General features: G+C 38.1%; 1 long non-coding RNA gene across 1 annotated transcript in view; it reads right to left on the bottom strand.

Moving 5' to 3' along the window:
* LOC108590942 (uncharacterized) overlaps positions 1 to 13,568 on the bottom strand; it is a 28,644-nt gene extending 15,076 nt beyond the window's left edge. The window contains exon 1 of the long non-coding RNA XR_001910682.4: positions 13,412 to 13,568. This is a non-coding gene — a long non-coding RNA (uncharacterized LOC108590942). The remainder of the gene's footprint in view (positions 1 to 13,411) is intronic.
* Between the last annotated feature and the right edge of the window lie 545 nt (positions 13,569 to 14,113).

The following is a 14,113-nucleotide window of genomic DNA, read 5'->3' on the forward strand; positions in this document are numbered from 1 at the left end:
GAGGCAGAAATTAAGAGCCTACCACACACAAAAAAAGCCCAGGTCCAGATGGGTTCACAGCCGAATTCTACCAGACACACAAAGAGGAACTGTTACCATTCCTTCTGAAACTATTCCAAATAATCCAAATAGAGGGAATCCTTCCCAAATCATTTTATGAGACCAGCATCATCCTGATACCAAAACCCAGCAGAGACTCAACAAGAAAAGAAAACTTCAGGCCAATATCCAGGATGAACATAGATGCAAAAATCTTCAAGAAAATACTGGCAAACCAATTGCAACAGCACATCAAAGAGCTTATCCACCATGATCAAGTAGGATTCATCCCAGGAATGCAAGGCTGGTTCAACATATGCAAGTCTATAAACGTAATTCACCACATAAACAGAACCAAAAACAAAAACCACATGATTGTCTCAATTGATGCAGAGAAGGCCTTGACAAAATTCAACAGCCCTTTATGCTAAAAAAAAAAACCCTCAATAAACTCGGTATTGACGGAACGTATCTCAAAATAATAAAAGCTATTTACGACAAACCAACAGCCAATATCATACTGAATGGACAAAAACTGGAAGCATTTCCTTTGAAATCTGGCACTAGACAAGGATGCCCTCTCTCACCACTCCTATTCAATATAGTACTGGAAGTTCTAGCCAGAGCAATCAGTCAAGAAAAAGAAAAAAGGGTATAAAAATAGGAAAAGAGGAAGCCAAATTGTCTCTATTTGCACACGACATGATAGTATACCTAGAAGACCCCATTGCTTTAGCCCAAAATCTCCTGAAACTGATAAGCAACTTCAGCAAAGTCTCAGGATACAAAATCAATGTGCAAAAATCACAAGCATTTCTATACACTGATAACAGACTTAAAGAGAGCCAAATCAAGAACAAACTGCCATTCACAATTGCTACAAAGAGAATAAAATACCTAGGAATACATCTAACAAGGAACATAAAGGACCTCTTCAAAGAGAACTACAAACCACTGCTTAACAAAATAAGAGGACACAAACAGATGGAGAAACATTCCATGTTCATGGTTAGGAAGAATTAATATCATGAAAATGGCCATACTGCCCAAAGTAATTTACAGATTCAACACTATCCCCATCAAGCTACCAATGACCTTCTTCACAGAACTGGAAAAAACCACCATAAACTTCATATGGAACCAAAAGAGAGCCCGCATAGCCAAGTCAATTCTAAGCAAAAAGAACACAGCTAGTGGCACTACACTACTGGACTTCAAACTACACTACAAGGCTACAGTAATCAAAACAGCATGGTACTGGTACCAAAACAGAGATATAGACCAATAGAACAGAACAGAGGCATCGGAGGCAACACAACATATCTACAAGCATACAGTATTTCATAAACCTGATAAAAACAAGCAATGGAGAAAGGATTTCCTGTTTATTAAATGGTGTTGGGAAAACTGGCAAGCTATGTGCAGAAAGCAGAAACTGGACCCCTTCTTGACACCTTACACTAAAATTAACTTGAGATGGATTAAAGACTTAAACATAAGACCTAACACTGTAAACACCCTAGATTAAAATCTAGGCAAAACCATTCAGGACATAGGAGTAGGCAAGGACTTTATGACCAAAACACCAAAATCATTGGCAACAAAAGCCAAAATAGACAAATGGGACCTAATCAAACTTCACAGCTTCTGCACGGCAAAAGAAATAGTCACTAGAGTGAATCGGCAACCAACCGAATGGGAAAAAAATTTTGCAGTTTACCCATCTGACAAAGGGCCGATACCCAGTATTTACAAAGAACTCAAATAGATTTACAAGAAAAAAACAAACAAGCCCATTCAAAAGTGGGCAAAGGATACGAACAGACACTTTACAAAAGAAGACATACATGAGGCCAACAAACATGAAAAAATGCTCATCATCACTGGTCATTAGAGAAATGCAAATCAAAACCACATTGAGATACCATCTCACACCAGTTAGAATGGCAGTCATTAAAAAATCTGGAGACAACAGATGCTGGAGAGGATGTGGAGAAATAGGAACACTTCTACACTGCTGGTGGAAGTGTAAATTAGTTCAACCATTGTGGAAGACAGTGTGGCGATTCCTCAAGGACCTAAAAATAGAAATTCCATTTGACCCAGCAATCCCATTACTGGGTATATATCCAAAGGTTTATAAATCGTTCTACTATAAGGACACATGCACACAAATGTTCATTGCAGCACTGTTTACAATAGCAAAGGCCTGGAATCAACCCAAATGCCCATCAATGATAGACTGGACAGGGAAAATGTGGCACATATATACCATGGAATATTATGCAGCAATCAAAAATGATGAGTTTGTGTCCTTTGTAGGGACGTGGATGAACCTGGAGAACATCATTCTCAGCAAACTGACACAAGAACAAAAAATGAAATGCCGCATGTTCTTACTCATAGGTAGGTGTTGAACAATGAGAACACATGGACACAGGGAGGGGAGCACTACACGCTGGGGTCTGTTGGGGGGAATAAGGGAGGGACAGCGGGGGTGGGGAGTTGGGGAGAGAGAGCATGGGGAGAAATGCCAGATATAGGTGAAGGGGAGGAAGGCAGCAAATCACACTGCCACGTGTGTACCTATGCAACTATCTTTCATGTTCTTCACATGTACCCCAAAACCTAAAATGCAATAAAAAAATTTATTAGAACCCAGTAAATGATGATTTTAAAAGCAGAGTTTCTATCAAATTACCACTTAATTCGGGGTAAAAATACATTTTAAAACCTAAATCTTAAGGCAGAAGTAAAACGTTATAAAAGCAGTATGTCTACTACAGACTGTAAAATGGTAGAATTTTAAGAGATTCACATAGCATTTTATAGCACTAAAATATTAATACAGTCAGAAATATTATCAGTTGGTCCAAGATTTCTGTTTACAAAATGTCTAGGCTGCTAATTGAAGAAATGTTGCCGTATAAGTAACAGCTACAATACAACCAACGAAGTGATTGTTTTTATGACAAAAGAACAAAGGCAGGTAATTCCATGGTTTCCATTTGTAAAGCTTTTGCAGTATTACATATAAAGTATTAATAGTGATATTTTTAGATTCATCTCCCTACCCTGATGCCTCCAAAAGTTACATCACTTCCCTTTAACTCTATTTTTAAAATTCTGCGAACCACCATGCCTATTCATTGTAGGCCTGACCTTATAAATGCATGAATTGTTTACTTTGATATGGTGGAAAAACCATTTTAGTAAATGACTGCATCTTTTCCTAGTCATTAAGCAATTTTAAACAGAAGTCTTAAGAATTTTTGCACCTCAACAAGTGAACAACAACCTGTTTCTCTACCACTGTAAATTTGAATTTTGACTAGAATCTGTTAGTATACAGGGGAAAACACATTTCATGTTTATGTGCAATTAACAGTAGCCCTTCTGAAAAACAGGGTTAACAATCTTAAATTTCCCCTTATGATCAAAACCTTTTGTTTTTTGGGAGCAGGATAAGATTTAAAAGTGCTTTAAATCAGAAAACAAGAATTAGATTGCTTACACATTCCATTGAATAGTGTCAAAAAAGATAGACATTTAAAATAATTTGTATGTCCAGCAAATATAAGCTTGACGGGTTCTTAACTTACATATTAAGTAATTACCAAGATTCGTTATTTTACAAACTTTTAAGCTACTTTAATAAAATGGCTATAGACCTCACTGTACTTCTATTAACTGTGCATTAATAAAAACCTGTTAAAATTCCTTAAAAAAAAGAGGCATTTGAAATCCGCTGTTTCACTTTTTAAAGTATGAAATTTTCAAATACACAGAAAATGAATTAGATAGCTATGTACCTACCAGCCCATTTAACAGGTTTATATTTTGCCATATTTGCTTCAGATTTTTTCTTTTTCTTTTTCTTTTGAGACGGAGTTTCGCTCTTGTTACCCAGGCTGGAGTGCAATGGCGCGATCTCGGCTCACCGCAACCTCCGCCTCCTGGGTTCAGGCAATTCTCCTGCCTCAGCCTCCTGAGTAGCTGGGATTACAGGCACGCGCCACCATGCCCAGCTAATGTTTTGTATTTTTAGTAGAGACGGGGTTTCACCATGTTGACCAGGATGGTCTCGATCTGTTGACCTCATGATCCGCCCTCCTCGGCCTCCCAAAGTGCTGGGATTACAGGCTTGAGCCACCGCACCTGCCCCAGATTTTTTCTTAAAGAAATAAAGCATTACAGAAATAGAAACATATCTACCCTCATCACTTCCTTCCTCTCTTCCCAGGGGTAACCACTAAACTTGTATTAGAGGTTTGACATTCTAATGCATGTTTTTTGAGGAAGAATGGGCTTAAGTTTAGCTATATCAATATGGATATATATTTAAAACAATTGTTACTTATTTTAAATGAAGTCGAATTATATTTTAGTAATTCACGTGGTTGGATGAGAACAATACGTTATTAAGGCTAACCAAAACATCACATTTCTTTATTCTTGGGAGGAATTTTTCAACCAGTATTGTATTTGTGTGAATCAACAATTAAGAGAAGTCAGAGATTATTTTTAAAATTGTAGTTTGCTCTATTAAAACATAAAATTCATTAACAGTAAAGTTTGTAAAGGATGCTAAGGGGGTAGATGTGGTGGCTCACACCTGTAATTCTAGCACTTTGAGAGGCTGAGGCAGCAGGATCACTTGAGTCCAGAAGTTGGAAACTAGTCTGGGCAACATACCAAGATCCTGTCTCTACGAAAATATATAAAAATTAGCTGGGAATGGTGCATGCCTGTAGTCCTAGCTACTTAAGAGGCTGAGGTAGGAGGATCGCTTGAGCCTAGAAGGTTGAGGCTGCAGTGAGCCATGATGGTGCCACTGCACTCCACCGTGAGTGACAAGAGCAAGACTCTATATCAAAAAAAAAAAAAAAAGAATCCTATGTGATCTTAAGTAAAGTGATGAAAACACTGGGACAATTTCTGGTTTAGGGTAATGCCTGGCTACACAAAATTTGAGTCTTTGACTATGGTTAAATCTCTAAACTTGTGGACATAATTTGTGCTAAACTCTGTGTTTACAAAGATAAACCTATGACCTAAACCTTCCTCTGAAGCATTTCAAAGTTGTAGAGCAGACGCATAAACAAATTGTGAAACAGCATGATAAGCATTTTAGTAAAAATTCGGAATGTATAAAGTTCCAAGGGAAAGGGTGCAGTATCTACCTAATTCTGCCTTGTGAGTTTCTTTCAGGTTTTGCCACCCATACAAGCAACATTTCTGGCCTAGAGAACAGTTAACACAGAATATTGCAATTTTTTTTTCAGTTGGCCTTTGAGGCACAGAGAAAAGCTCTGCCTTGGACACAGGGCACTGCTGTCCTTCAAAATAGAGCTTCGGGCCAGGTGTGGTGGCTCACGCTAGTAATCCCAGCACTTTGGGAGGCCAAGGCGGGTGGATCACCTGAGGTCAGGAGTTCAAGACCAGTCTAGTCAACATGATGAAACCCTGTCTGTACTAAAAATACAAAAATTAGCCAGTTGTGGTGATGAACACCTGTAATCCCAGCTAATTGGGAGGCTGAGGCAGGGGAACCACTTGAACTCAAGAGGCAGAGGTTGCAATGAGCTGAGATCATACCACTGTACTCCAGGCTGAGCAACAAGAACAAAACCCCATCTCAAAAAAAAAAAAGAAGAAAGAAAGTAGAGTTGGTTTTTTTTTTTTTTTTTTGAGACGGAGTTTTGCTCTTGTTACCCAGGCTGGAGTACAATAGTGCCATCCCAGCTCACCGTAACCTCCGCCTCCTGGGTTCAAGCAATTCTCCTGCCTCAGCCTCCCGAGTAGTTGGGACTACAGGCGCGCGCCACCATGCCCAGCTAATTTTTGTATTTTTAGTAGAGATGGGGTTTCACCATGTTGACCAGGATGGTCTCGATCTCTTAACCTCATGATCCACCCTCCTTGGCCTCCCAAAGTGCTGGGATTATAGGTGTGAGCCACCGCGCCCGGCCCAGAAAGTAGAGTTTCAACGTAAGTAACTTCAGTTTTCTGTCATAAATAAGCAAGTAGATGAGCGCACTGGTTTTGTGTATGGGAAGCAAATAATTTTCATATAAAAATGAAACAAATCATTAATAACCACTAAGGTCTATTATTCTTTATGTCTAAGATATACTTTTTTGCTACTTAATTATACATCAATTTTATTCTCAATCATTAATCTCAAATTGCAAACTGATATAAACGGTTAAATATATTTCAAATTAAACATTTTGAAACCTTACTTCTCAATCACACAAGCCTCTATTTGGGTATATGAGGGCACTAGAGAGTCTGGTGAACATTTTCACTGAGTTCCAAACATTATAATTACATTAGCCAAGTGCTTACCCCTTGTCTCTTCTGAACTCCATTGCCTTGACCTATATTCCACACCTAAAAGCCTCACTCTCTAAATTCACTTATTGTCACCTGGGAAGCAGTAGGCCAAATGAAAGAGAAGGATAGAGGAGATGAGGACGGAGGGTTGTCTAGGTGAGGAAAGGAAGAAAGAAAGAAGAGAAGAAAAGGAAATGGATTTGGAACTAAACCCATTTGAGCTAGAATACCAACTCTGTCTTAATTGCTTTTTTTAAATTAAAAAAAATTGATACGTAATATTTGTACATATTTATAGGGTCCATGTGATTTTTTTTATTTTTTAAGGGTACAAGTGATATTTTGAAACATGCCTACAATGTGTAATGTTACTTAACCTCTGGGGGATCAGTTTTCTCATCTATAAAATGGGGGTAATAATACTTTCCCATTCAGGTTTATAAAGAGTGAAAAAAAGACTACACACAAATTATTTAGTTGAGCATTTCACCACATTGTAGGCCCTTCAAAATAACTATTGTTAATTGAGATTTTTGTCTTTATGCAGCCCAAAAGCATTAGTAGGAAAAAAAAAAGGTCAGGAAAGCCTTCGGATGAAAGAAATTCATATGCAGTGATGAAATTGTTAACGTATGTGTCATACAGCAAATGGACTTGAATCCCTCTGCTTCTACCATTTACTGGTTGTGTGACTTTGGGCAGGTTGCTTAACCTCTGAGCTTCCTCTACCTCATTCCTTAAATGGGGATGATAACATTAACAAGTTTACAGTGTAAGATTTGAAAATTACATGAGACAATGTGTACAAAGCACTCAGCACAGTGCCTGCCACACACTGAGTGCTCAGGAATTAAGTGCTCCACTTCACAGTCTGGGCACACCATTCTGTACCTCAGGAGCTCCAGAAATCTGTTCAACACCCGAGTCTTTTTTTTACAACTTCTGTAATCTTGAACAAATTGCTATATTCCTGGGTCTCCTTTTTCTATCTAAACGTTTTTAGGAAAAAAATGTAAAAGATAGATGACCCATAAAGCCACTACAGGGATTGAGATAATATATGCAAAATCACACATATCATAAATCCTTGTACAAATGTATGGTGGGATTTGATGATGCCAAGTATTCATTTCTTGAGCCCTCTCTTATCTTGATATATACGAGCTATTCTTCTCTTTCTAGCCCTTAAACCTCGTGTTCCCTTAGGTTTCAGCATCAAACTTTCTCCAACCTTGTTGAGTTGACACACTTTCCTCCTGTGCTCTCAATTCACATGGCTCCAGACAGTACCATATGTGAATGACACCCAAGAATATACTTCCAGGGCTTCTGTCCCTTCTGAGCTTCTCATTCAAATCCCCACTTGCGCATCCCACATAAAATTAAACTTTTCCAAAATTAAATTCACTATCTTCTGCCTTAGAGCTCACCCCTTTTCCACTTTCTCTAATTCAATGAAATCCAAGTCCTGTCTAATTAGACTCCTAGTGTCTCAAAATTCACTTTTCTCCTTCTTGTCACAGACCTAATTCAGACCACCACCATCCTCACCTAAATCATTCACTGGTGTTTTAGTTCGTCTCTAGGACTGTCCTGAGCCCTCCAACCCATTCTATAGCCCACAGCTAGCGTGAATGAACTATCCCAAGCCAGGGTTAGATGAGCTTCCTTTTCTTCAGTAGCAACATGTATTCATCCCTGTTGCCGTAGCAATGATACTCCCCTGTCCGCCTATCCCCATACACATACATCCACATTTTATAAATCCCACAAAGGAAAAGGCATTTTTGTTTATTTTCATTTATTTTTGTGTACCTACTGCCCAGCTGACTGCTTCATACACTGTAGTTCTTTTGATGTTTGAATGAATAAGGAGAATGAGTTTTAGTGCAGCAGAACTCGAACTCAATTTACTGAATTTACTGATGATCTGTAGTTTGTACTAGTATCCATTCTTCAGGAAAAACTAATGTAGGGCACTCAAATACTTACTGAGGATATAAAAACATAAGATACATTGATAATTGACAAAACTGAAATCGCTAAAACACATTTTTTAAAAACACTAAAAATAACCAGAGATAACAATTTTGAATTTGCCTTTGCACTGCCACAGTGGTTTTTACTGATCAAGTTGACGATTAGGTTCACAAGCCACATGAGCGCAAGACCAGGACAACAAAAAGCTAAAAGAGAATTAGGACATTTTTTCCCAGGATATCTGACTTCCAAATAATAGGAGTTCCATAAACAAATCAGGAAAAATTAAGAAGAGGAAGAAGGTACTCAACAAATGATTCAAGAAAATTTTCCAGAACTAAAAAACATGAATTTCCAAACTGAAAGGTGACACCGTGATACAAGGTGTCCAGCACAACGGGAAGAAAGACAGTCCCATAAATGCGTATGACTGAGAAACTTCAGAACATCACATATAGAAAAGAAGATGCTAAAAAGCTTCCGGGGAGGTGGATAGTAAAAAGCAAGTCACATACCAACAAGCATGACTCTGAAGGCACCAGATGCGTCAGTACCAAAACTGGTAGCTGCAACGTAGTAGGACAATCCCTTCGAATTTTAAGAATGAAGTATTGCAAACCTAGAATTCTACACCCAGTCTAACTATAAATTATATGTGATAGTAGAATCAGGACTTTGTCAGATGGGGGAGGTCTCAAAGTTCACCTCCTAGGCAATCTCTCGGGAAGCTACTGGAACAAATGCCCCACCCGAAACAGGAGAGTAAATCAATAAAGAGGAAGTCTCGGGATCCAGGAATAAAGATCCCAGACAGGACGAAGGTGAAGGAAATGTCCCAGATGATTTGAAAGGAAATCCCAGGAAGAGAGCTGAGGGGCTGATGGGGAAGACAAGCAGCCCAGATAGGAGCAGCAGGGTGGAAAATGTATCTTCAAGACAATAAGGAAACAAGTTTCCTGACTGTGTTAGATTATATTAAGAGGAAGTCAACACTTTGTGAAGCAACACAGGATGACTCTGGTAGCCATGGGCACACAGAAAACTAAGCATTTTTTTTTAAAGGTACAATTGTAAGTACCCAAAAAACAAAGTTGTAGAAGAAAATAATTATAATCCTGATATACGACATGCATCAGCTATTAATGATATCTAATTGGTCATAATGAAAACTGAGCATTGGTTTAGCCAAATGAAGCTGTTGCTATATTGAGAAGAGAAAGAGAAGGTAATTGTGATTGAGGGGGTAGGAGGCCAGGGGTTAAAAATAAGAAATTAATCAATAGTATCAAAATTTGAAAAATAGCATTAACAGCATTAAATGAGCATTCTTAGACATACAGCGGTAGACACCAGGAGAAAGAGCTGAGAGAATTAATACTGTTTTTCTCTGAGGAGCAATAATCAGGGGAAGACACAGAAGAACGCTGTTTTTAAATTATGAGTCTTGTGAAATACTTAACTTTTTAAGCTATGTGTGTGGATAGCTTTGAAAATAAAAATGTAGTTTAAATAGTAGAAAAATTGACAGCTTTATATTCAAAAATTTGAATGTAATTTATAAATAATGGCAAATAACATCTTACATGGTTGACCTAGGAAAACAAGTATTGAACATGATTAGATCTGTGTAATTTCCTGCTGGCACATACTAAAGGTAATAATTCATAGCTACCATTACTATTAGCAAGCATCCTGAGACGTGACACTTCCACCTTTAATACTTTGGTTGTATGCTATAACTATTTGTTCTGCCAAAATTAAAAGGAGCTTTCAGCTGTAGAGTCCTATTTCACACCCAGTAATCCACCTCTTGGTTTGACACCTGGAACAATTTTGATGTCAGCAGGGAATGAAAGTAATGTTTTCGTCATTCATCGCCATCATGGTATGTTTGACACAATTGTTTCCATTTACTCCCACACTTACAGCAATGAGCACTAACACAGCACTAGCATTTAGTTAACTGCTGTAAATGCCAAAACAAAACAGATTTTTTACTCTGTAAGAGCCATAGATATTTTCATGAGGTCTTTCTGCTGTACTGTAAATAGTTGCAAATTATAGATGTTTTACAGGGATCATCAGTTTTAAAGCTCTTAGACTCAAACGATCTGCTAGTATTAATAATTGATACTTTGTATGACTAATTAGCCCTATAAATTTATCAACATTGCACAGGACGGAGATGTGTGTCTTCTCCCTGTCTTTTTTTTTTTTTTTTAATCAGTGTGTTTAGGTGGCTAGTGACAATTCACCCAAAGCAGATGGGAAACCTTGGCTACAACAACAAAAGCCGAAGAGCAACCTGTTTCCTTTCACAATCCGGGGCTACCCATATCATTCAACCTATAAAAGGAAATCACATTCATTCTACATTTTTATTTGCAAGCAGCTGTAATTACCAGGCAATGAACTAATGAAATAGGGCCTATTAAGAAAGGACAGCTTCCTAGAAGTCAGCTATTTATATTGTTGCTGGAGAAAAGAACTCTATTCTAAGGAGAAATCCTGAACCATTAGTGATAAATCCAGTAAATTCTCAATTTTCTGGACTGATAAATGGAAGTTGTTTTCAGATCTGGATCCAAGACTAGAGTTCCACTGTGTTGTTCTTAAGTCAGTGGAAAACTAAACCTTTTAAATTTCAACTGAGAGACTAAAAGGAGATTAAAATCTTTCATGTTGTATCTCTGAAAAAATATTCAAGATATTGCCAATGGTGGTTGCGTCTAGGAGGAGGATTGGGTGGGTGAAGGTTAGGATAGAGGGATTTCTGATTACTTCGTAACTTTTCTGTTTTGTACCACATGCATATATTACTATGAACATTTTTTTCACAAATGCTATATGTAGCCAGGTATGGTGGTTCACACCTATAATCCCAGTACTTTGGGAGGCTAAGGCAGAAGGATCTCTCGAGGCCAGGAGTTTGAGATCAGCCTAAGCAACATAGGAGACCTCATCTAAGAAAATAAGCTAGGTGTGGTAGCATGCACCTGTAGTCCCCGCTACTTGGGAGGCTGAGGAGGGGGGATTGCTTGAGCCCAGGAAGTCAATGCAGTGAGCGCTAATGTTGTCACTGCACTCCAGCCTGGGCAAGATAGTGAGACCTTGTCTCAAAAAAGAAAAGAAAAGCCATATATAAGGATTTGTCTATAGTTTTATAATCTTCATATAATTACTCTCACTCAGACATCAGTGTTTTCTGTTAGCACAATTACGGTAGTTTAGCAGTTTCTGTTCAAGAATATTCTGTAGAAACTGAGGTTCTACATTTATACATTCCCTGGCTTTTGTTGTTATTGTTATTATAAGCTTCTCTCTAACTTCGTAAGAGTGTGTGTGTGTGTGTGTGTGTGTGTGTGTGCGTGTGCGCATGTGTGTTTACACAGCTGGGAGCTGAATTTTTATGCTCCTTAAAAATTCTTCTACTTTTATTTCCTTGAGAGACATCAGGGAAGGGCAATGCCCATTAGCCATCAAGTAGAAAAAAAGGGGGGGTCCAAAGTGGCACCCGCCGGAGGTCATGGCGCTCGCGAAGGCGAGGTCATCAGTTCAAGGCTAACCTGAGCAACCTTATAAGCTCAAACTGATTGGCAAAAAAAAAAAAAAAAAGAAAAAGAAAAAGAAAAAAAGGAATCCAGAGAACTTCTAGCTGTTGCAGAGGTCTAAAATAAGAATTAATCTGCACATTTTCATCTGTTGATAAATACATTGTTTTTATTTGGCCATCACAAAATTGCTAGCATTCCCTCCTTTCACCACCTCTGACATTTATATCACGTTTTTTTTACCTGTATTTAAATAATCCACTCTCTAATACTTTAGTGTAAGAGTATGTTACAATACAAGTGAGCTGGTTGAGAACACTGCTAGCATTATAACATTATTTTTATTCCTTCCATGCAGCATTGTAATTTTTAAAAAGCTTTATATTCTCAATATCAAATTTAAGGTAATTTTTAAAAAGAAACATTAACTGAAACTGATAATAGTCATTCAGTTTTTTCAGGCAAATTTGTAAAAATAAGACTGTGTTTATGTGATTTCTAGCAACTGGCTAAAAGATTGGAAAATGTAAAGCTAGCTATGTGGTGTCAAGTAATAATTTTTACTGAATTTTGATGAGTTATTTACCTCAGGCTAATGTGTGTATTTTAAAATATATTAACTGGTTAATTCAGGAAGTCCAAATTTGTGTGTACATATAAAACTTCGAGAGTTGTTTTGTAGAGGCAGAGATCCTCAATGTTTCCCATGCTGGTCTCAAACTCCTGGCTTCCAGCAATCTTCTCACCTCACTCTCCCAAATCTACTGGGGTTACAGGGGTTGAGTTTTTTCGGTTTTTAAAAATAAGTGATAACCTTGAATAAATTGATCTTCAATACATTTTCCAAGAAAACTAAAGTACTTCATCTATAAACACTTAAATCTAGAGTAGGGGTCCCTACCCCCGGCCCACGGGACTGGTACCATTCTATGGCCTGCTAGGAACCCTGCTACACAGCAGGTGATCAGCAGGGCTGTGAAGCAATAATGCCCAAGCTCTGCCTCCTGACAGATCAGTGGCAGCATTAGAGTCTCACAGGAGGAGTGCAAGTTATATTGTGAACTATGCACTCTAGGGGTCCAGGTTCACACTCCTTGTAAGAATCTAATGCCTGATAATCTGATACTGTCTCCCATCACCCCCAGATGGGACCCTCTAGTTGCAGGAAAACAAGCTCAGGGCTCCCACTGATTCTACATTATGGTGAGTTCTATAATTTGTATGATTATTTCATTATATATTACAATGTAATAATAACATAAATAGTGCGTAATAAATGTAATGTGCTTGAATCATCCTAAAATCATCTCCAGCACCCCAGGCAATGGAAAACTTGTCTTTCACGAAACTTGTCCCTGGTGCCAAAAAGATTGGGGACCACAGATCTGGAGCATTATGGAAAAAAACAATGTGGTTGCTGTTTTTAGGTAACTATCACTTAAAGTAGTAGCAGTTCTCTCTCTTGCCCAATTCTGTCCTGTGTCTTGGAATTGAACACTCACCTTCCATTTATTCCATGAATTTGAAGTGTGTGGCTTGTACTTCTGGAGCAGATTTGTTCCAAGCATGTGCACATCATTTGCCTGGAATCTTCCTTGCCGTTTTTGAGGCATCAAGAGCAGCAGCATCGTTTTCTTCCCCTGATGGCTTCTGTGTTCTGACTTTCCCAGTAGCAGAGGACTGTTGTTTATTATGTCTGGCTTAGTAGGGACTCTCCAGGGGTCCCTTATTCTTCCCTTCCACTTTCCTCATTTCCTATTCCCTTTCATCCTCCCTCCAGGTGCAGAAGCCAGTTTTCCTATTCTGATTTATGCAGCTGTCTTTTAAAGATAGAGCCAGAAAATAGAGATATCAAAGAGACTCAAAGAATAACATAGGAAAGACAAGAAGTCTCTTTCCCTAAAAATAGCTTTGTCATTAGCTCTTTTTATGCTGAACACCCAGGTTTATTTCCCATTGTCCTTTTGCTTGAAAGAATCAAGTCAGTCAAACTACCTCACCTGATGAGAAAGAAAACAGTGAAAAGGAAATTCTCTAAGCCAGGCTGATTTAACCATAGTAATATAATATGAAAAGTGGCTAACTTGAATTTCCTTTTTAGTAAATGTTAAAATTATAGCATAACCACAAAGGAATTGTTTGGGGACACAAACAAAGAACAGGATAAAAAAGACTTACCTGAAGAAAATGAACTGTGAATACTA

Source organism: Callithrix jacchus, chromosome 3 (assembly GCF_049354715.1).
Source record: "Callithrix jacchus isolate 240 chromosome 3, calJac240_pri, whole genome shotgun sequence".
Taxonomy (NCBI): Eukaryota; Metazoa; Chordata; class Mammalia; order Primates; family Cebidae; genus Callithrix; species Callithrix jacchus.